Source organism: Sander lucioperca, chromosome 19 (genome assembly GCF_008315115.2).
Source record: "Sander lucioperca isolate FBNREF2018 chromosome 19, SLUC_FBN_1.2, whole genome shotgun sequence".
Classification (NCBI taxonomy): Eukaryota; Metazoa; Chordata; class Actinopteri; order Perciformes; family Percidae; genus Sander; species Sander lucioperca.
In genome coordinates, this window is record NC_050191.1 from 6,837,299 (window position 1) to 6,859,357 (window position 22,059).

The following is a 22,059-nucleotide window of genomic DNA, read 5'->3' on the forward strand; positions in this document are numbered from 1 at the left end:
TAAGAGCTGTGTTGTTATCGTGTCATGACATTAAAGTGCAACTGATCTTTGACAGTGTCTTGGTACAAGAATTTTTCATATAGTTTACGATGGTTCTTATACTGAGAGCACAATGGAGAGAGAGATAGAGAGATAGAGAGAGAGAGAGAGTTGTGAGGGGGGTGAAAAAGCAAAACTAAACCGAGACAGAACATGAACTTAATTTGGTCCTGACTTTGTTACTTAATAAATCAAAAATTGCAGATAAATCACTCAGAAACACTCAGAGAATTCAGATAATCATGGCATGCAATGCAGAAATTGTATTGGCTAGAGTGACAAAATCTGCAAGCCATCCCTTCACAAGTATCAGATAAGGATGATAAGGATGGGAATCGCTCCAGTTGTGGATGTGTGCTCAGGAAAAGCAGAGTGTCCACTGACAAGACCCAGCCAACGTGTATTCTGAATAAACATCTGGAAATTGGCTTTACTGTGGACGCCGCCTGCACTTTACCTTCACCTCTTCCTTCACCTTCAACACTGCTCAAGCAACCTGTTTAAATGTAACAAGTTTTTGAAGGTACATATTAAGAGAATCATCTTATCAAATTCGCTGCCAGCAAAGACACATGCACTTGTTCATGTTCCAAGGTATGATCAAGGAGAAGTTGGTGCATTTTGAACAGAGAAGCCAACCTGCCCACACATACATGCACTTATGTAGAATATTTATTAGAAGAATAACCCCTTGAGATGAATCATCTCATTTTCGAGGGGGTCCTTAAAAGGTGACGTGATGTCAGTGACTCTAGTCTGTTCGGTGTGTTCCGTGCCGTCGTCCGTCCGAGGGGCCGTTGGCCTTCATTTTGGCTGATTTGACATGTATAATCGGTGGGGCGGGCACTGCTGGCAGTCGGACTCAAATGACCCATCTGATTGGTGGAGTGCTAACCTCGGAAACGGGGAGCAGAATGAGCGTGACTAGAGTCTTACAAAATCTGACGAAAATCTTTTAAACTGACCTTTGTCGATCTGAAATGAAGACAGATTCAGCAACTGCACGGCCTATTTCTCTCCTAAAATGTTTACAGAAACACGTTTCGGTGAACTATTTTAGTACAATATCAGATCGTATTCTGAACAAGCTGCCATGACAGTCCATCTTTGAATTTCTGGAGAAACCAGACCCACGTGACACGTTCGTCCAATCAGCTGCCGGTTTTCATTTTTTAGGCAACAATACAGATTAGCGCCGCCTGCTGTTATGGAGACGTATTACGTCTCCTCGCTTTGGTGTGTTCTGAGGCACTTTATTGACCAACTCGGGGAGGCTGATCAGTCCAACTGCCTTTTCTGCCGAGGGTCAGCCGTCTGGTTGGTGTGTCTGGGCCTTAAGACAATTAAACAGAAAATAGAAAACACATTCACACAACACTCCCAAGCCCAACTACTCCACCACCAACTGATTCCCCACTCAACTAAAAAACAATTTCCTTTGATAATGTTAATTCTTCAACCGTACATTTATCAAAGCCTGCATTTCCCACAGTCCTTGATTTCTTCAAGTTACAGAGGAAGCCCCATCTGTCCTTCATCGACTTTGGTGCAGCCACGGGTCTTAGCTTCAGTCGTCTGGCTTGTTTTGGAACAGCGTGACAGTCTTTATGCCTCATCTATCAATGCTTGTAAATAAGTACAAGGACTACGTGACAAATGGTGCAGATGTGAAAAGGTCAGCCAGCTTACACAAGCACGTTATCAGCCAGAAAAAGGTCAATGAGAGAGTCAAAATTCAGAGGTCTGGTCTGTTTTACTGTAATCTACTGTAATAGAACTTTACATGCATTGAGTAAGTCAGCGCATCACATGTTACACAGGGGTTTCCCTGGATTTGTCTGGTGGCAAAGGCTGAAAAACTTGCATGTGACATGCTCGGTGTACACAGTTTGTGCGTGCACCTTTAGAGCAACTGCTCTGCAAAATGGACATGATGCGAGGGATGGTGTTTTCTGCAGAGTACACACAACATCCCAACATCAGGTGTTACTGTTCTGTTTGTGCGTGTTGCCGGTTTATCTGTCTGTTAGCACCGTATGCACTCTCATCTCCCCTAATCCCTTATGCAACTTTTTAACTTAACTATTTATTTATTTTATCCTGGCACGACAAGCAATGACAAATAAACTATTCTATTCTAGGTGTGTTCATGAGCCAGCTATAGCTTTTGGGCTTTGCTGTGTCTAAGCCACTTGCTCCGTGATTCCCGTGCTGCTGACTGTTAAGATATGAAAATGAACAAAACAGAATCAAGTTTATTTTTTACTTATTAAATTATTCCTCAATATTTCAGTAACTGGTTATAATCGCTAACCCTTCTCTGGTTTGAGTCTCAGACTGGCCGTTAAATGTGTTTCATGCTTATTGCGGTCTGGCCGCTGGGCAGTTGGGATGGCGATGTTAGGCAACTGCGGCCTGGGCGACTGTGTGCGACGCGTCTGAGCGCAGAGAAGATTTTTGAAATGCGTTCTGTTGAAATAATTAGCAACAGAAGAGAAGAGGTCTGTTCTTGGAGCTGCTCTGACCCATTTGACCATTCAGTATGAACGACCAGACAGCTTGCAGCGACCATGTGCGGCGTCCGTACCGCCCCCCCTACCACTCCAAGTGTTACGACTGTAAGGGACATTGAAGGTGTTTTGAACTTCCCCATACTGAGTTACTGTCCGAGATGTTAAAATAGCCTATTATAGACCGTCACCTCTGTCTAAGGCCTTTCATTTAGGAACGCCGTTTTCATTTTAATTCTGGAAATTCAATTCCAAGTGATTTTGTTCTAGGAGATGGATCAATCCTAAACTGAGTATATAAGTACATAAGAAGCTGGGTCCATACTAGTTTAATGATAGCCAGACAGATTATTTTAAGAGGATGGAGGAATGAAGGGGTGCTGTCAATCCAGGAGAGGGCTTGTGAGATGGCTAAGGTGGCAGCGTTTGAAAAGATGTCATTTAAACGTTTTTCCAGATTGGATGTCTACACTAGTAAATGGGGAAGGTACTTGAGTTTTCTGGGGGGCTCTTAAGAAGCTTTGTGCTGGGGAGAGAAGTGTATTATGGGCTTATGGTGGTGTCATATATACATATGTTCATTTGTTTTATAGTGTGTCTATTTTGTTATTATTCTGTTGTATGGTCTTGAATATAGTGTAGTGTATGTGTCATCTTTTTTTTGATTTTTGTCTGGATGGGTGGTGATGACAGACGGACGGGCTTGGGGGGGGGGTGACGGTATGTTCATGTTTCAAATTGTATGTTTTGTGTGTTAAAAAAAATAAAATTAAAATAAAATGTTAATCATAAAAAAAAAAAAAAAAAAAAAAAAAAATCACGTTATTGCATAATTTAATTTCTATTGCTGGTTATCAATATATGCCTTTTGTCTCTGCAGTAACCACAGTAAACAGTGCTGCTGTATGTAAAACATATATGGGAGAAACATGCCTTGATCAGGCTACAGGCGAGTTAGGTTCGATATCCAGTCCTATTTACTCTACAACTTCAGCTAACCAAGCCTCACGATGACTTAATGGGTCATTCCCCCGTTGCCTCCACACTTGAGTGACACAGGTAACGTGCACACGCTTGGTATGAGAGCATCAAAGCAGTTGCTGATAAAAGGCACAACAGTTTTGACGAGAAAAAATAAAAAGCCTACAGCACTCACAATAAAGTAAAAAATTCTGGTCTCACACCTTATTACGTGACAATGAAACTATGTAAAACAACATACACGTAGGCCTGTCACGACGATGATAAATTGTCCCAGAAATGATTGCAATAAACGAGAATATTGTCGTTCCGAGACCATTTTCATCTAATATAATGATAATGGCATAATAATGCCGGTAAACCTTTTCAAAGATCAATAAACTTTTATTTCTAAAGAATATTTAACACTGGAACTGGAAGACATTTTAAATATCCACAATATGTCTTTGGTCTCCTTCAGTATGTCGTCTTTCACGCTGTTGTACAGTTGTGGAATTGCCATTTGTGACACGTATGTTCTCCCAGGCAATTCATACTGGCTGTCAAATGTTTGCAGCATTCCTCGAGTGTTTGTGCGACTACAGACTCTGTACTACATTTAACAATTATTTATTAAACACTAAATATTAAATTTAAATAATATATAATTAATAAATTAAATCTGTCTATATGGCTATCTGCCACATGGTGAGTAAATGTTTGTACCAAAATAGTAGTCTTCATTTTGGCGAAGGGGCAGCTTTTGCTCCTCTGCAGGTCAGAGCTTCGCGGGGGCGGGCCGACACACACACACACACACACACACACACACACACACACACACACACACACACACACACACACACACACACACACACACACACACACACACACACACACACACACACACACACACACAACTCTGACACACTTTCCGCACTCCGTGTCCGCGGACAGCTGTAGGCTTGTACCGTTAATGTTCGGTGCATTGTCGGACACATGCAGCCACTTTCCTGAAACCGCTTGCGAGACAAGTCCACAGCGGCGTATTTGTCAGAGCCTGTCTCCACCGCCTCCACCTTCAGATTGGCAACTGTGGTTTGGAATGAAAGGGAGAAAACAGGACGCCGAGTAACACGGCGGATATCGCTCATATACTTTTTCTTTTTTTTTTGACAGCGCCTTAACTGCAAAGTGCTGCGGGAAACCCTGCTCCAACTCTCAACTAGAGTTTTCTGTCTCTCTCTCTCTCTCTCTCCGCCAGGAGTCCCGCCCCCACACAAAGACCACGCGACTGACAAGAGGGTTCACTCCTCGTTACGCTAAGGAACCGAGAGTGGTCCTCCAGTCTCTTTGGTAGAGAGAGAGAGAGACAAGGAAAACAAACAAGCATGCGAATAGAAATTATCGCAGCCGGAAAAATTATCAAGCTCATTTTTTTTATCGTGCGATTAATTGATTTATTGACTATCGTGACAGGCCTACATACACGGCCATAAGAAACCAGATTGATCAATTGTTGATTGTTTATTCGTGATAGCATGAGGCCAAGACACACAGAACTGTCTCAAGCAGGTACATTTGAGACGATTTGAACCCATTTTAAAGCAACACTAGAGAACTTTTCCCGCTTCGGCCCCCCTACAGGTTGTCTCATTCGAACTACAGCTCGCGCTACCCGATCTGGCAAACACTCAAAATGTAATGTAATGGATAATTCCGCTTCCAACCTGTAGGGGGACCAAAGCGGGAAAAGTTCACTAGTGTTGCTTTAATACGTTAATGATCACATCCTGTGGCGACCGTTTGCAACAAAAGACAGCAACTAGGAATTAGTTATTACAACTAAACTAATGTAAACAAGAACTGTCCGTAAATCAATCAACCACAACGTCCAGAGATGTCCGTGACGTCCTTAGCTCAACGTACATTGACGTTATTTCTCCAAACAACATGTGCAACATATGCACAACTTGGCATGAAGTCAGTACGGAATGTTTTCTAATGATCTTGCACATCGTCGTCGTGTCACGGGAAAATTGGTTCCAAATAGCATGTTTATCTTCCTCCAGCTTAGTTTGCTCACTTCAGGTGACATTCCTTAAATGTGACAGCACTTTCACTCATGTCATAGATGCTTACGGCTAATTACTAGCTAAATATGTCAATTGTTAAAGCTCTGTGTGTCCTGTGAGGCTTGTGGTTTGCTTTCCACAGGAAATTCAATGGACCCTGCCTTATCTTTTAACACGTGTTTGTTTAAACATGGCACTTGACACAGGATGTTCAGCAAACATTTAAAAAACAAACAAAAGTGTCCCTCGGAAAAACAAAACGACTTCATCTGTCCATGAGGCATTTCTAGACATAAGTTTTACTTTTCTTAGCCTTGAATGTGGGGTTGCCATGGTCCAAGACATTTGAGAAGGGTGAAAGTGTCCCGTGGGAGTGCGATTAGTAGACCGTACAGAAGGGATACTCAGCAAGACTAGTAGTTTACCTCCCTTGAGTTCTGGCCAATAGCTCGTAGGAGCGCCAGAACCTAAATACAAGCCAGAGGTTTGTTCTTTTTATAAATTATACTCTAATAGCATGTTATGCATTGAACACGTCAGTGCATTACATCTTACAGCACTCACAGTGAAGTCATAAATTCTGGTTTCAAACCCTATTGTTTAACAATGAAACAATGCCAACGTACACAGCCATAAGAAACCAGATTGATCCGTTGTTGATTGTTGACTTGTGAGCATTAGACCAAGACGGTCACAGAAGGCTTGTATCATGTGGATGCAACAACAGCGGTGTTGTAATTACTTACTACTCTACTGATATTTTATGTCAACACACACAAAAATCTCTGAGTGTCTTTCGCAATGTTGCAGCCTTTGTCGATGTGTTTATTGCGCCAGTTTATATCGCGATGGCGATAAAAAAATGATGTATTGCGCAGCCCCTGTAGTCGATCAACAGCCAGTAAGTCAATTCATCATTTTGCAAGTGGAAATGCCAAACAGGCAGGTTCCAGCTCCTAAAACATGAAGATTTTATGTTTTTCTATGTGATGAATATTTTTGCTCTGACAAAACAAGCTATTTTAATATGTCACCTTGGGTTCTGAAAGATTATGATGGGCATTTTTCCACTATTGACAAAAATGAATGAGGACAATAATCAGCATTGCAATCAGTAATAAAAAAATACTCATTAGTATGCAGTTCTACGTCTCATGTGGAAGGATAATATCCGACAGATGCCAGACCTGTTCAATATCAGCTCTTGCACTGATAAAATATATTGTAACGCTGCATGATTTGTTTGTTTCGAATAAAATAATCATCAAACACAAGAAAGTTACACCTCATCTCATCTCATGACAGAAAACACAATCATGAGGAGCTGACACTGTTGAATCCAACTCATATAAGTCTGTTTCACTTCCATCGACCCATTTAAAGTGCTCATATTATGCTTTTTGGCTTTTCCCCTTTTCTTTATTGTGTTATGTATCTTTTTTGTGCAGGTTATAAGTTTACAAAGTGAAAAAGCCCAAAGTCCACCCCAAAGGGACTTACCATCTCCAACAGAAAACACTGTTCACAAACTGCTCCAAACAGCTCTATTGTAGTCCAGCCTTTACTTCCGTGACGGATGTGCATCACTTTGTAACACACGTTATAATGCTCGCCTAGCTGCTAGCATGGCACGCCCTCATACTCTGCTTCTGACTGGCTAGTAGTCCTTACCTAGCTACTGCACATGTGCGACTCCCAACAAAGATGGAACAGAAGTGTGATGTCTCACTCTGTAGCTAAAACAGAGAGCTCAACACACAGGGTGAAAAGAGGAGCTGCAGCAATGTGCAGTACAACAAAAATATGGTGTTTTCTGAAAATGAAACCATGTAAACCTATTATGATATAACCTCTAAATACAATTATGAACCTGAAAATGAGGATAATATGAGCACTTTAAATACAGTATGACAGGCTCAGAGACAGCCAATAGTGTAATTCACCATGCAGATGAGAATGCACTTCAATCACAATGGGAGATTTGTGTGGGACAAATTTGGTGAATTACATGCCATAAAATCAACCAGGTTTCTCATGTTTGCATATGTAAATACTACTACTAAAGCCACTGCTACAAAAAATAATTCAATTCAAATGAAGATCAAAACTATAACAAAGTCTTCAGAGCTCTTTCTGGTTAAACAGAAAGGTCTCAAAAAGCGGTTTTAAAGGTCTATCTCTGAAGGGATCCTTTCCATAATGTTGTCAGGCACTTAGAATATTATTATTATTATTATTATTATATTAATATGAGCCTGTCAGTGGCAAAACAAGCACATTTGTGAAGGTAAATACAAGCTGGAAAAATTGCCCTATTAGCTTACATTGTAGCTTGTTTCGCCGACAGACAGACTCGAGTCACTGACCTCACCAGACAGTCCGACGGCCGATTATCGGCTCTGTGTGTCCAGGCCTATAGGGCTCCTTCACACTGCCTGCGTGGCGTGAGCGTGTCAGCTGCGTAGCATGTCCGTTTTTATTTCGGCTCCCATGTTAACAGATTAGAGCTTGCACACTGCCTGTGTGATACGCACGTCTCAAGCGATCCGAAAACGTGTGCATGCTAGAAATAGGAAACATACAGTACACGTGTACAGACAAGGTTAGCAGCAGCAGCAGCGCCGCGTCAGACAAATTTCTGGTGTGCAAAGACATAGAAAACGCCACGCAGCCGCTACACAACAGAAATGCCACGCTCACGCAATGCAGGCAGTGCGCAGGAGCCCTTAAGGAAAACCTGTGGATTACCTCATTGGTTTAAAAATGTTCAGATCATTAAAATATTCAAAAGCATCGTGCAGTCAGTGACATGATTACCTTTGTGTGGACACTGCTAACTATAGTCATCAATAATGTTGTCACCAAACCTGTTTTTCCTTTACACATATTTCCTTGTCAAGCGCAAAACGTTGAGGTGCTGGGCCCCATATCAAGTTAGGCTCACAATAAATTTTGTCCCGCCTAGTTGTGTGCCACACCAAAAATACCGGAAACGGTTTTCAAACTGTAATTACGCGACACTCAAAGCAGAATTTGGCAGATTTCCGACTTTGAGACTCAGAAATCCCCACAGAACCAGAGAGTTTGCACATTCAGGCTGTGAATAAGGTTGTTGTGAGTCAGCTGTGTGGTAGCCTACTTTAAAAAAAAATGTAATCATTGTTTTGCTTGATTTGCTAAACTCTATGATGGCCAAGGAACTTTTTTCCTGACGTGTTTTTAGGGCTTTTTGTCGACCAAACTGTAAGAGAGAAGGCTATATGGGACATGCAATAATACAGTCAAAGATATTTTACTTTCACAAGTAAATAAAAGCATGTCAATAAACTACACGTGTGGCCCTTGATGTGATTCTCATTTTCCAGTGTGGCCCTTGGTGAAATAAAGTTTGACACCCCTGCTCTCTATAAGGAGAAATTTGAGCTAAATGCTAACATCAACATGCTAACACGATGATATACAGCAGGTATAATGCTGCTTACTATGTTCACTATCTTAGTTTAGGGTGTTAGAATGCTAACATTTGGTAATTAGCACAAAGTACAGCTGAGGATGTTGGGAATGTCTTAATGTTTGCTGGTATTTGGTCATAAACCAAAGCAAAAAATCTTGGCCTGGTGATGGTACTAGAGGAAAGGTTAAGGGATCACCAAAGTTATAACAGTTCATCTTGCAGGGAGCATCACTGTCTGTACCAAATTTCATGGCAATCTGTCCAATTGTTGTCAAGACCTTTCATAGTCTGAGAACCATGCACATCTGTACAACATTGTAGGAAAATCCATCCAACGGTTGTTGAGATATTTCAGTCTGGACCAAAGTGGTGGACCTGCCGACCGACAGCGCAATCCCTAGAGACACACGGCTAGGAGGAAGAATCATCTTTATTGTCCCTAAACTGACAACATGACCTCAGGCGTCTATGCTATTCATTTAACAAAAGAAAACATTCACACATCCAACAATTCTTAGATGCAGGTGCGTTGGAAAATGTCCCATCGGACTTGAAGAAGGAAGATCCCGCACTGTGCTCTTTCTCAGCATCCCAATTTATTGATGATACAACTGTTCTGGTGGCTGAGAGTGCGGGATCTTCCTTTTTCAAGTCTGATCTATGCTGTTCATGAAAAAAAACATGTCAACCAAGCAAATCAGCTGCTTCACAGTGAGAGTATATGATCAATAATCGCCACAGCAAAGGTCTTCCTGTAAAGCAGCTGCACAATGTGTTGATGTGATTGCAGCATCAATTCAGGTTAGGGAGAAGTAAAAATGAAAATTAATTTTAAAAGAAATACAGCTGTGAAACCCCTAGCCATTTAGACACTTGGCATGTACTGAAAACCTGTGCATTTCTAGACCAAAAGAATTTGTGTTGTCAGTTTTTCTACATTTTATGAAACTGGTGTTTGTGAGGATGGAGCTATGGCTGAGTGCAATAACTGTCACTGGCATGTTGTGACTTTAACACCGTGAGTAGGTGGAAATGTATCATGTACTGCAACAGCATCTACTAAAAAGAGATGTAAACAACCAGAACGCGGGTGTGAATGACTGTGAATGCATGTGGAATGACTGTGAACCTGCAGCCAGCATTTGGGGTCTGGACCACAAACAGTAATTATTTGCACAGCATTACACTAAACACAAACCAAAACCACTTCCTTTCCTCTTAGTGCTCTGTTTCCCTCCGTCAATAGCCACAGTCTAGACATCAGCGATGCAATAGGTGTATACTGCTTTGCAGCCTTTCTGCTGTGCGATAAATCAGACTGCTTTCACTCTGACTCCTGAGAAAGGCAGAGCCCTTCCACACAATATTTACCAGCACGGACGTTTCTCATAGCGATACACGGAAGACAGTGTTTCAGTCTTCTTCATCTTGCTCTTACTGTAACCTCCACTCACCCGCAGCGTCTCTGCCCTTTCACCTTGCATCTAACCCTTAAGTCCTCAGCCAGTAGTGAGTCTAAAGCAGTGGTTCTCAAAGTGGGGTCCGGGGACCCACAGGTTCATTGAAGGGATTCCAGGGGGTCCCCCACAAAAAAGGAAATAATTTATTTCCACTATAATTTCATCCATAAGTAACACAATGACAGATTGTATGACTATTTTGATCATGGGTTTTATTCGCTTTCTGTAATAAAACATCTAAAAGCAAAAATGAAATCAGGTAGCGGACCCAGGGACAAAGCCTTATCAGATGGGGGTCCGTGGTCTAATTTGTGTCAGATTAGGGGTCCTTGATGTGTAAAAAGTTTGAGAACCACTGGTCTAAAGAGTTCACTAAATATGAAACGATAGTAAGATTGGAATGGATCCTATGAGGGGCCATCTGGGAAATTATTCACAATTGCCTCACGCATATATAAGTGAAATGCTCTCACACACTCTAGTGAAATGCTTTCATATGCACTAGTGTAAGATTATACTCACACATACTATACTGAAACCTCACGCACACACAACTGAATTGCTCATAAACGCTACTGAATCGCTCTCATAAACGCTACTGAATCGCTCTCACGCGCAATATTGAAACCCTCTCATAAACTACTATCATCAACTACTATTTCTGGTCATTGTTCCATTATCTTTATTGTGACTATTATTGCCACTGTTCATCACACCCCCAACCGGCACCATCAGACACCGCCTACCAAGAGCCTGGGTCTGTCCCAGGTTTCTCCCTAAAAAGGGAGTTTTTCCTCGCCACTGTCGCACTAAATGCTTGCTCTTGGGGGAATTACTGGAATAGTTGGGTCTTTGTAAACTATAGAGTGTGGTATAGACCTACTCTATCTGTAAAGTGTCTTGAGATAACTCTTGTTATGACTTGATACTATAAATAAAATTGAATTGAATAAATGCTACTGAAACCCTCTCACGTGCAATACTGAATCGCTCTCATACAGCGTGTTTCATTAGTGTTTATGAAAGCGTTTCAGTGGTGTTTATGAATGTGTTTCAGTTGTGTTTATGAGCCCGTTTCAGTATTGCGTGCGAGAGGATTTCAGTTGAACAGGAATGTGTTTCAGTTGAACAGGAATGCGTTTCGGTTGAAAAGGAAGGCGATTCGGTGAGACAGTAAGGTGGCTGGGAAGAAAAATCCCTGTCCAGGATTCGAACCTGGGTTTCCCGCATTAAAGTCTATGATATTACCCATTGAGCTTTTCAAATGTTGTAAGATGCAGGTGATCTTGCAATTTATGTACCTAAACAGGCCCTGCCTTTCTGAATTAATGAGTCATTGGCTTATTAGTTACGAAAATAGGGAGCTCTGTTTTTCTGAATTAAGGAGGAATTCAGAAACAAGCGAAACAGTTTCTTAAGTGGCTGTATTCCCTCAAAAACTTTCAATCATTATTATTACGTGTGAGAGGGTTTCAGTAGCATTTATGAGAGCGTTTAGTAGTGTTTATGAGCAATTCAGTTGTGTGTGCGTGAGGTTTCAGTATAGTACGTGAGAGTATAATGTTTCACTAGTGTGTGAGAGCATTTCACTTGTATGTGTGTGAGGTAATTGTGAATAATGTCCCAGATGGCCCCTGATAGGATCCGGCATGTTTGATACTAAAATGACGCCTGCATTGTGCCTGGGCCGCTACACTGTGAGCAGGACTCTAGTCAGAACTTGTCAAACGTTTCCTACACCTGCCACTAGTTATGGCTATCTGGAGCTCAACTTCTCCACCTTTTCCTCAGTGTTTACTTGGATGTTTATCTTTTAAAAAAACATTGACTGCCTAGGCTAGCAGAGTCGGCAAGGAGACTGGTTAGTTGATTTCCCGATCGTGATGAGGGACTCGTAGCCACATGCCATCACCGTCCAACATCAACCACATAAAGCAAAACTAATGTTTGTAAAATTCAAGCATTTCACAATTCAGCATAAATTTTGTTGAGCTGACAGAGGGGCGACTGGAGAATTTCTGCGCCTTCTAGAACAATTATACACTTATAGTTGTATTATAAGTTTTATGTACGTATAATACACTTATCAAGGAGTAACAGTGAGGTTTATGTGCTCTAATTAATTGCAGATAATCATATTCATAAATACCTGTATTTAAGCACCGTATAGGTCAAATGGGGAAGTAAGAATACAGTATAATCATGTATTGGTCCGATTTATCTTGGCAGCATCTGTTAAGTATTGCATCCTTCAAGTAGCTTTGATTATAAATCCTGTAGCAGGACTCATGGCTCATATGTAAAATGTTGAATTTGAAACACACTAAACTGAAATTAATAAAACCAATTTATCACCGTTTTTCAGGCAATGACTGGAGAAAAGGCCATTTTTAATAAGACGGGTCACTACTTTTGCGAGTTCATCAAACTGGCTGGCACCAAAAGATTGTACCAGGTGTTAAATCATCTTCTTCCTGTGATATTAGAGGATCACATCATCTAAAATGTATTCCTGGCTTCATCTCCTTCCCCCGAATCTCAAACTCCATCACATGACATGGAAAAACAAACATACTGGCATTTGCACCCAATGTCGTATGCAACAGCCTTTGAGAGCAAGCCATGTTTAATTTTAAATTAAGAAAACTGGAAGCCTGGGGCCCTTCATCTGCCTTACGGAGCGATACCACAAAAAAAAAAAAAAAAAAGTGAGCGTGATGCCAAGTTAAAGCATTCTCAAGCTCAGAAATAACAAATATGCAAGACAACTTAAAGTGTTGACTGCAACTAGCACGTCAACATCTTAGTGTTGGAAGTATTTCAGCACCCACCTCAAAATCCAGGCACATAGACACCTTTATGCTCCACTTCACTAAAGGTGTTTACAACACGTTCATTACACACTGTTCGCTTCACATCTAAGGTGGGATACCCACAACTGGAAAACTTCCCCTAATTCACTGGGCACAGACACATTAGCAGAGCATAATGTACCTGTGAAAAAAGTTTTCTCCATTGCTCTTTTTATCACTTCCCAGTGTTATAATTATGACAAACACTAATCAAAACCTTCTACCAAATCCACACAGAGAAGTAAAAACTTTTTTTTTTTTTTACTCTTCTTATTGTAGCCTGACCTTGTTCAGAAAAATTGGGCCACTGGGGCTCGACTGTTAACTCACTCACAACACCAGAACAACCACTCTCCTTGCTCTGTTTTCTCGCTTGCCCTATCAATTTCCTCCTGTACGTGGTGTTTCTGTTTCTCTCATTCTTCAGCCTTTACCTTTCCACTTCCCTCCCAAATTCTCACAGTCTGCTGCACAAGCCTTTTTTTTTTTTTCCAGGCGAGAATGTAGGCCATCGCTCTGACAGCAGGAAGGCAGCGACGAGTCTTCTTCACCGCATTCTGCTCGCTTACAGCAGCTGAAGACAGTGCGCATGTATGTATGTATGTGTTGCTGCCTCCCATTGACTCAGAGTGCAAGAGTCGAGGGACAAACCACTGCATACAGGAGGCTCCACCAAGAACCGATCTGTTTCAGCTCTGCAGAAACGAGAGCTCCTACACATCCCGTTGCATATTATCAATGATGATTGCGAACACTCTGGGGAGCAGAGCTTATTTTATCTGCACGCTCTTATTTGTGATAACAGTGATCTGCCGGGACTACATAAACTAAGGCCCCCACACTGCATGCTGGATCTAGACTAGAATCACACCTTGATTTAACAAAAAATGATAGGAAAAAGATAAGCTTTCCTTCATACTGTATCTCCTAAGTAAACAAACAAGAAACCACAAGCTGCTGGCTGATGAAATTTAAGCTGTCGAGATTGCCTTTTGCTTCACTTGCCAAAAAAAATAATACTTTCCACCCACCACTACCTTTTAATCACAGAATACATTTACATACATTTCTAAAATACTTAAATGAAAGCAAGCTTGCAGCCAGCACTGACTCTATTTAATCAATTCTATCAATGATTTTCTTTGATTTGGCCAGAACATGGAAAGTTTTTTTAAGTTTAAGGTCAGGCAATTCTGACAATATGAATGCAATTTCAATGCTATTTGGTAGAGCTGGGCCAATATGTCAGCCAAAATCAGCTTATTGCAGATACATATAAAGCATTAAGTACGATGGCCAATAAATAACAAGCAATGGCAGTAATGTTTGAGGTATTTACAGTTTGTCCAACAGAGACCACATCCAAGTTTATTTTATTTTCACAGTTGTTCAATTGCCAAAGTTAACAGATCCGTATCAAACTTTTGTTAATGTTACGCTCATGTCTTTTTTTTTTTTTTTTTTTTTTTTTAAATTAGCCGATATAAAAACATGAGTTTAAAAAAAAAAACACTTAAAAGGTGCACTATGCGTTCCTGCATCATGTTACTTCTGTTGACGTTCCAAGTAAATTCAAAACAAAACAGAGCAAGCTCGCCCCTCCCCCCATGTTTCATGTAGTCATGACTAACTGACCAACTGTCACTAACCCCCACCACCTTCGCCCAGCCATCTTGTCTGTGATTGGCTGGAACGTGTTTGTTGTATTTTGGTGACAATCCTGTGCCTCTAGTGTTTGTTTGACGTTTACGACCCCTGTGTTGTCTCCCGAGACCGGGCTTTTTCACAGTGTGTTCAGGGACCAGGCAGCTAGCGGATCAAGGAGAGATGCCTACGATTTGAGACAAAAATGAAATTGCGCTGAAACCATGCAGGAACTCAATGTGCACCTTTAAATATCAATATCTGTATTGGCCTCAGAAATGCAGCATGATGGCGATAGACAAAACGTCAGGGGATAAACACAATTATTTCAATTCTTACTGGGGACATGAAAGTCTGTACCAAACTTCATGGCAGTCCATTCAATAGTTTCAGACAGTTCACGAAAAACAAAAAATGTCAACCTTGTTGTAGCGCTAGAGTAAAAGTAAATCATAAGGACACACCATCTGGGAACCATTAATGGCTGTACAAAATTTGGTTCCAATCCACCAAGTAGAAGTTGAGATATTTCACAGGATAAGTGAAAACCTTGACCCATCGGTGGAGCTAGAGGAAAAGTCAGAGGATCACCAAAGTCAATCGGTTTTATCCTCTGGGCACCATGGATATCTGAACCAAATTTCATGGCAATCCATCCACTATTCATTAAGCATTTTCAGTCTAGACCAAAGTGGTGGACATTGCCATCCCTCAGCTGTAATTTAGGAGTGCTGTGATTTGAGGTGAGCTGCTGACCGCTTTTCCCCTCACTGATTGTTGTTTTGATATTTGGAAATTATAACTTGGCAACACTGGGACTCGACCAACGTTTATTTTATTCACTTGTCCTCAGATAAAACTTTACACAAACACAGCTTGATCATTTAATTATGTAGGTTAATAATCTTCCTCTAATAATAAATAATTTGATTGCCAAAGTCCCATCAGCCTCCCCTTTCCCAAAAGTCCAGGGCTGTAATAGCCGTTACAACACCATAGGGCATGATCGGTGTTCAATGTTTTACTGTCCCATCCACAACAACATGGCTGACTCTACACGCTGCATCCCAACGTTGACAGTGATCTTAAATTGGATCTTGAAAAGAAAATGTCAGCAGCTTCAGTTTGGCTTCATGCTTAAGAATAGGACAACACTCTTAATGAGGACAACCAAGTAAAGGGAAGGCAATAGCTCACTGCACATTGGACTGGATCACCCATCTAAAGAGGTTGACATTATTCGCAGACAGGAGGAGGATATGGCATCATTTCATGTGGAAATATGAAGACAAAAATGACCAAAATGTTCAACGATTAAAGAAAGGTGCAAGTGACTAAAAATAAAACAAAAACAAACGTGCCTTGGAAGCTGATTTGGAGATACTGCTTTGGGTTGTGCATGACATTTTGGTCCTCAAGCAGTATAACATAAATATTCAACTTTGAGCGGCTATCAAAGATAGATTTTACAGTTACATAACAACACTGAAAGACAAACACTGACAACTGCACGCTACGCTGAGACATTCATGTGCTATCATCCCAAAAAGTTGCCAGCCAGTGTGGCAGGTGAGCCTCACTGATTTATCTGCCACCACAGACATGTATCAGTATAAGGATATTCTGACCTTTAGTAAAAACATCAGAGTGACATTTTAACAGGTTGGTTGCAGGTGTCCTGGGGCATGGAAAGCTACCACAGCTCCAGCAGAAGAATGCTGTGACAGTGGCAGGCAGGCTGCAGCAGTGCTGAGTGCTAAAATGGCTGCTCATTCTACATACAGACATGGAGCTTAGCTGAGAGGAGGAGGGCTCCCACTCCCAACAATTTGCATCAAATGTGGCTCATCCTTAGGTAGGCTCAACAGCTTGTGTGTAGAGCTAATCTAGGAAATGCCATAGCTTGCAATATAATAAATATTAACCACATAGGATTCTACTCTGAGTGTCTTATCATACTCTTCCATAATCGTCAAGCAGCAAAAATGTCCTCTTTCATCTGCCTCCTCATCCTCATCAGTATGCACAAAATATTTTTACTAAAGAAATGAAGGTAACTACCTAGCTTTAGCATGTCACCAAGTTAGACAAGATCTGGTCTTTTTTTATGAAATTTGAGAAAACCGATAAAGCAATTATGACTATTTGCACTTTCTTATTACAGTGTGTTTGTTTTGTTGTTTACAGGTAGGTTGTACTCAGAGAGTCAGCAGAGTCTCAAACTTTGAACTGAATAGCTGAGGCCTAACTGGCTCTTATCTGGCTACATATCAGCCTAGAGAGGCCCAGCTACAATGTTTTCACCTGGGCTACAACATGGAAAAGTCTGCAATCCCAATACTACACAAACAGACTCACTGCTAGCATCGAGTGTGCTCGAGCAAAACTAAAAAAGTCAGTTGCAAAATGCATGAGAGATAAAAAGTAAAAAAAGTATTTCATATGATTAACAGGATTTCTGTTACTTACAAGTTACTACATGAAGCTTACTTAAATATTTAAAACGTGTGCTAATTGCCACTGATCAGATTGTAGTTTGATAGCAGTGCTGTCTGTCTGGGCATTATCCAACTCTTACATGATTTTAAAAAGAAAATTAGACTGGCTATATAAACTGAACTGACCTGACTGAAGTTTACATAAGGTCAAACAGCTTTGAGCTGTTGTTGTTGTTGCTTTCCACTTACTTGCATCATCAGTCTTAATGCAGCCAACAGAAAAGCTTAAAAGAAACCTGAACACGTTAAAAGCCCATTTCAGCCTAATTATCAGAGATTTCTGTTAACATTTCAAAGCCAGAACTCTTCACATACATGTCCACCATTCATCCAATCGCTTTAAAAAAAAAAACTTCCTATGTTACCCTACAGCAATTCTAGCACACAAATGCCAAATTCTAGCCTGGGAAAACCCTGACGAACATCCGGCAAATTTGAGATTTGCTCTGCAAATCGGTCTGGCCAAGAGCCCATTCAAGCCCATTTCCAATGTTTTCCAAATCGAGGCACCAATCACAACCGTTGAGGCGGGCTTTACACGATGACGATAGCGCAACGACGGCGAGCAGCAACATGGCAGCCACCGAAGCGCAGCAATCCGCCGATGCCGCTGTCGCTGCTACGTCATCCGGATCGTTGGTCTGATTGGTTGAAGGACCAGGCTAGCCAAATTCAAAAGTAGCCTAAAACTAATGTTTGAATGGCCTTTATAACCAAACTACTGCAGTACTTATGATTTTTATTTCCACATTTGGAGAAAGTCATAATTATTTTGTCATTCAAGGCTACTTACTTCAAACAATCAATAAACTCCTCTGTGACGTAAGCACTTAGACTTAATGAGGGTTGTTATCTCAAAGAAACCCCAATTTAACAAAGTGTAAAATGCTGTTTAATTTGGGCCTAAATAATCTTTGAGAACATGTCTTTGAAATGCAATTATTAAATGTTTAGATTTCAATGTTAGCCAGCCTACATTGTCTGTTCCTAAAACATAATAAGTTAGTATTGATACCTTCTATGGATTTTTATGGATGACACATCATGCATTCCCTTGGTTGAAGCTGTTGACAATCAATATTTTGTGCTGAGATTCACATTTTAAACTCAAAAGGGGTTCAAAACAAATAGTTTTTGTCAACTTTAGAAACACCTTTAAAGCAGCACCAGGACAAAGACACACTATGACTGTCAATAGAAAGTGAGGTCAATTAAGGTGAATTTTGTTTTATCCATTACATTAGTGTCAAGCGAAGGCTAACATCTTCTCTAACTGCATGTTCTTGATCTACTTTAGAGGGGTTTTTTTAACACTATACATGAGGTGTGTATGTGGCTTATTACAAATGAACAGAGGGTTTTTTTGCCATATGCAAAGAGGTCAAGATATCCTTAAAGTTGTCAGCGTGCAGGACCATAGACTGTAAAAAAATAGTGGACGTAGCAGCAGTGATGTCGCCTATTGGTTTGTGGACTTGCAAGCCTTAAGTTTGGCAATTCGGCTGTCGCCATCTTGGTTTTTTGGAGAACTGGATGTGACGATTTTTGGACGTGAGGGTGAAGCTGGGGAGGATGACGCAGTGTCAGCCACACCCCTAAAGCATCAAATGCTTTATCATCTGTTCTACTTTGGGACCATCATTTACTAAATGAACATCATGCTGTATCGATGAAGACTCAAAACAAGCGACTGAGACCATAAACTTATTAAAAGTAAAGTGGAGTCATTTTCTCATCATCTTCTATACTGGCTGAATTCTTTTTGCAACCAGTGGACTCGCCCCCTGCTGGAAATCAGAAAGCATCAAGGGGGTAAGCTTCTCCTCGAACCGCGAACCTCCTATGGCGCCATTTTGATGCTGCCAAGCCATCACCTCCCGTTAGCATTCCATTGACTGCCATTCATTTTGGCGCCACTTTGACAGTGAATAACTTTACATCTGAAGCATTTAAAGACTCTATTTATCCACTGTTTATTTCTAAAGAAACACGATAATGTATAAAAGGCTCCATTACCTTGTACCTCACGTTATGGCTCCGTAGCAGACGTTTTTGTAAAAATAGGCTAATGATTGTGTCATAACCACGAGACTTACTGTCGCATAGTAGAAAAATGACCGTATAGTACAGGAGAAGCTCGCAGGCAGTTTCGTCTCACATTAGCCGTTTAAGTTTAATTACTAATGTTAACTAGCATTTTAGTTAACAATAATTAGCCTGTGTCCATGTTATCTCCTTACATATACCTATGCTCTCCGTCTCTGCAAGATTGGGAATGACTGAGATTTCTCTTGGCACAGCTACCAGAAGACTTACAACTTTCAGACCGGTTGCTCACGTCACATCTACGTCGTCTCTCTCAGTTGGAGGCTGCGCAGTAACGCTTAGCGCTCACCGGAAAAGTGCTTCTAATATCCTTCACTGGTCTCCGTCCAGAGCAACGGGATCTGTTGGTCCACTCTTATATATACTGTCTATGGAAAGCATGCAGGTTTAAGGCACTTCCGCATTGGCTTCACTTGTCCATTATCTTTCACAGTCAAGTTGCAGGTAAATCAAAATGAGCTGCAGTGACACCTTGAGGCAGTTCGCACTGTCTTACATAAACAACAGCCTGATGTGTTTCTATGCAGGTGGCGAAGGAGCAAAATGTCCCAGCAAGCACTGCGCACATTATGTATCCAGTTAGAGAAGATGGTGTCGGTCAATTGTAGCAACGTTATGTGGAAAAATCAACAATGAGTCAGGCATGTTTGGAGGCCCTCAACATGTTTTTTTCTGGGTGACATGTTGTCATGCATTTAACGGCGGTGTTTCTCAGTTTGCTTACCCGTTTTGTCAACTCGTAAATAAAGATCCTGCCCACGGGGTCCTGCTGTAAATTGTCACGCTGGGTGATCAATTCCCATGAAAACGGCAGCTTGCGTAAAACAAGCCAGTTAGCAGCTTAACTTACTGCTTGCTCGTACTATCTAGTGTTACTTTGGATTAATAATTTTGCGGTGAGCTGCAGCGAGCATGTTGGGTTAGCTTGGAAACCGGGCGAAAAAAAGTTGCGTGTTAGCTGGCTCGCTAGCAATTTAACGTCATCTTATGTTGACAAACAAGCCTGCGTAGTTAAAATCACACACACGACTTGAAGCTATAGCTAACGCCAGGCTGCTAGCACGGTTAGCTTAGCTGGCTAACCAGCTCGCTAAATCCAAACCTTGTTCCGAAAATCCCTTTTTCGCTGCGTCCGACTTATATCCCATCGGCAGAGGCAAACCGTAAGTAACTCCGAGAATCACTTGTGGGTGGTATCTGCGTTTCAATGACGGCGCACTCGCGTTTGCAAAGCCAAGTTATCGCTTCGTTCTCTGCTCTCCGCCATTTCCAATCTCAACACAAACAAACAGGGCTGCTCGTGCGCACGGAGCGTCCAGGCGCGTTCACGATGAGGGCAGAAGCTTCTTGCTGTGTTGATAGCAAAAAGACCTGACTGTTGATTATTATTTTTATTCAGACGTTTGTATAACATGATGCAGGTTACAGTCGCGGAGCCAGATATTGTAAACATTCGGGGCTCAACCCAAACCTTAGGGGAGTCCGGGGTTATACCCCCCAGGGAGATCCCCCCCCCCAGATGTACGCAGCTTTGCACTATTTTTCAAGCCAATTGATGATAGCATGCCGAAACTCTGTATCCATCATTGGGAACAAAAAAGTATGATAGTTGCCAAGGGAAAAAGAGCCTACAACCTATTCTGCATCAAAGGGTGCTTTCACACCTAGTTCAGTAGACTTGGTGTGATTCAGGGATGAAGTTGATTGTTGCATTTTTTTATTTGGTCCGGTTTGCGTTCACACTGCATCAAACATTGTAAACAAATGTCACACAAATGTCAAACCATGGCATGTCAAATGTCAGGTGGAAACAGTTATTGGACAGAGAATCCGAGTGAAAGTTCTCAATGACACTTCTGGTCTCAGAAATAATGGAGCAATGGAGCAACACCAAATTTACCCCCCAACTTTATTTACAATTTCTTTTTCTTTTTTTTTTTCTGGTTTTGCGTTAGTGTTTCTAATATTTTAGGAGAAGCAGACCAGAGTTTGTTTTTTTGGTCCGCACCAGAGTTTGAATGAGCTTTCACACCACCCTCAGCGAACCGGGCTATCCAACAAAACGCTCAAGGGTTTGGTAAAAAGGGACCAAACAGCTCAGGTGTGAAAGCACCCTAATTGTTCTCCAACTCCCTTTATCATTCTGAAACCAGAACACAACTAATGTTGAGGAACCTTGTGTTTGGCTTCACCAGACCTGCTTTGAAAACACAAGAGCTGACACTGTCATGTTTCATGTCCTCTGATTTCTGTTTTTCTGGGAATTTGGGGTTTAAGCAACCTGTGGGGAGTTTCTTCAGTTGAAATCTTGCATGTTTTATAGGCTGATTTTCTTTTATTTTTAGTGTTTTTCCACCAGTATTCAGTATTATCCCTGCCACGGTTTAGGGGGCTTTAAAATATCATTTAGATCTTAATGTAGGAAATAAAACAGTAACACTTTATTTCTGCAATTTACAAA

General features: G+C 41.3%; 1 protein-coding gene across 2 annotated transcripts in view; it reads right to left on the reverse strand.

Annotated features, from left to right (window-relative positions):
* ncoa1 (nuclear receptor coactivator 1) overlaps positions 1-20,939 on the reverse strand; it is a 65,227-nt gene extending 44,288 nt beyond the window's left edge. Inside the window, exon 1 of one of the 2 annotated variants that reach the window (XM_031321745.2) lies at positions 20,323-20,939. The gene's annotated coding sequence lies outside the window, so the exon portion shown is untranslated. The remainder of the gene's footprint in view (positions 1-20,322) is intronic. The other variant, XM_031321743.2, reaches the window with a different exon arrangement.
* Positions 20,940-22,059: the final 1,120 nt, after the last annotated feature.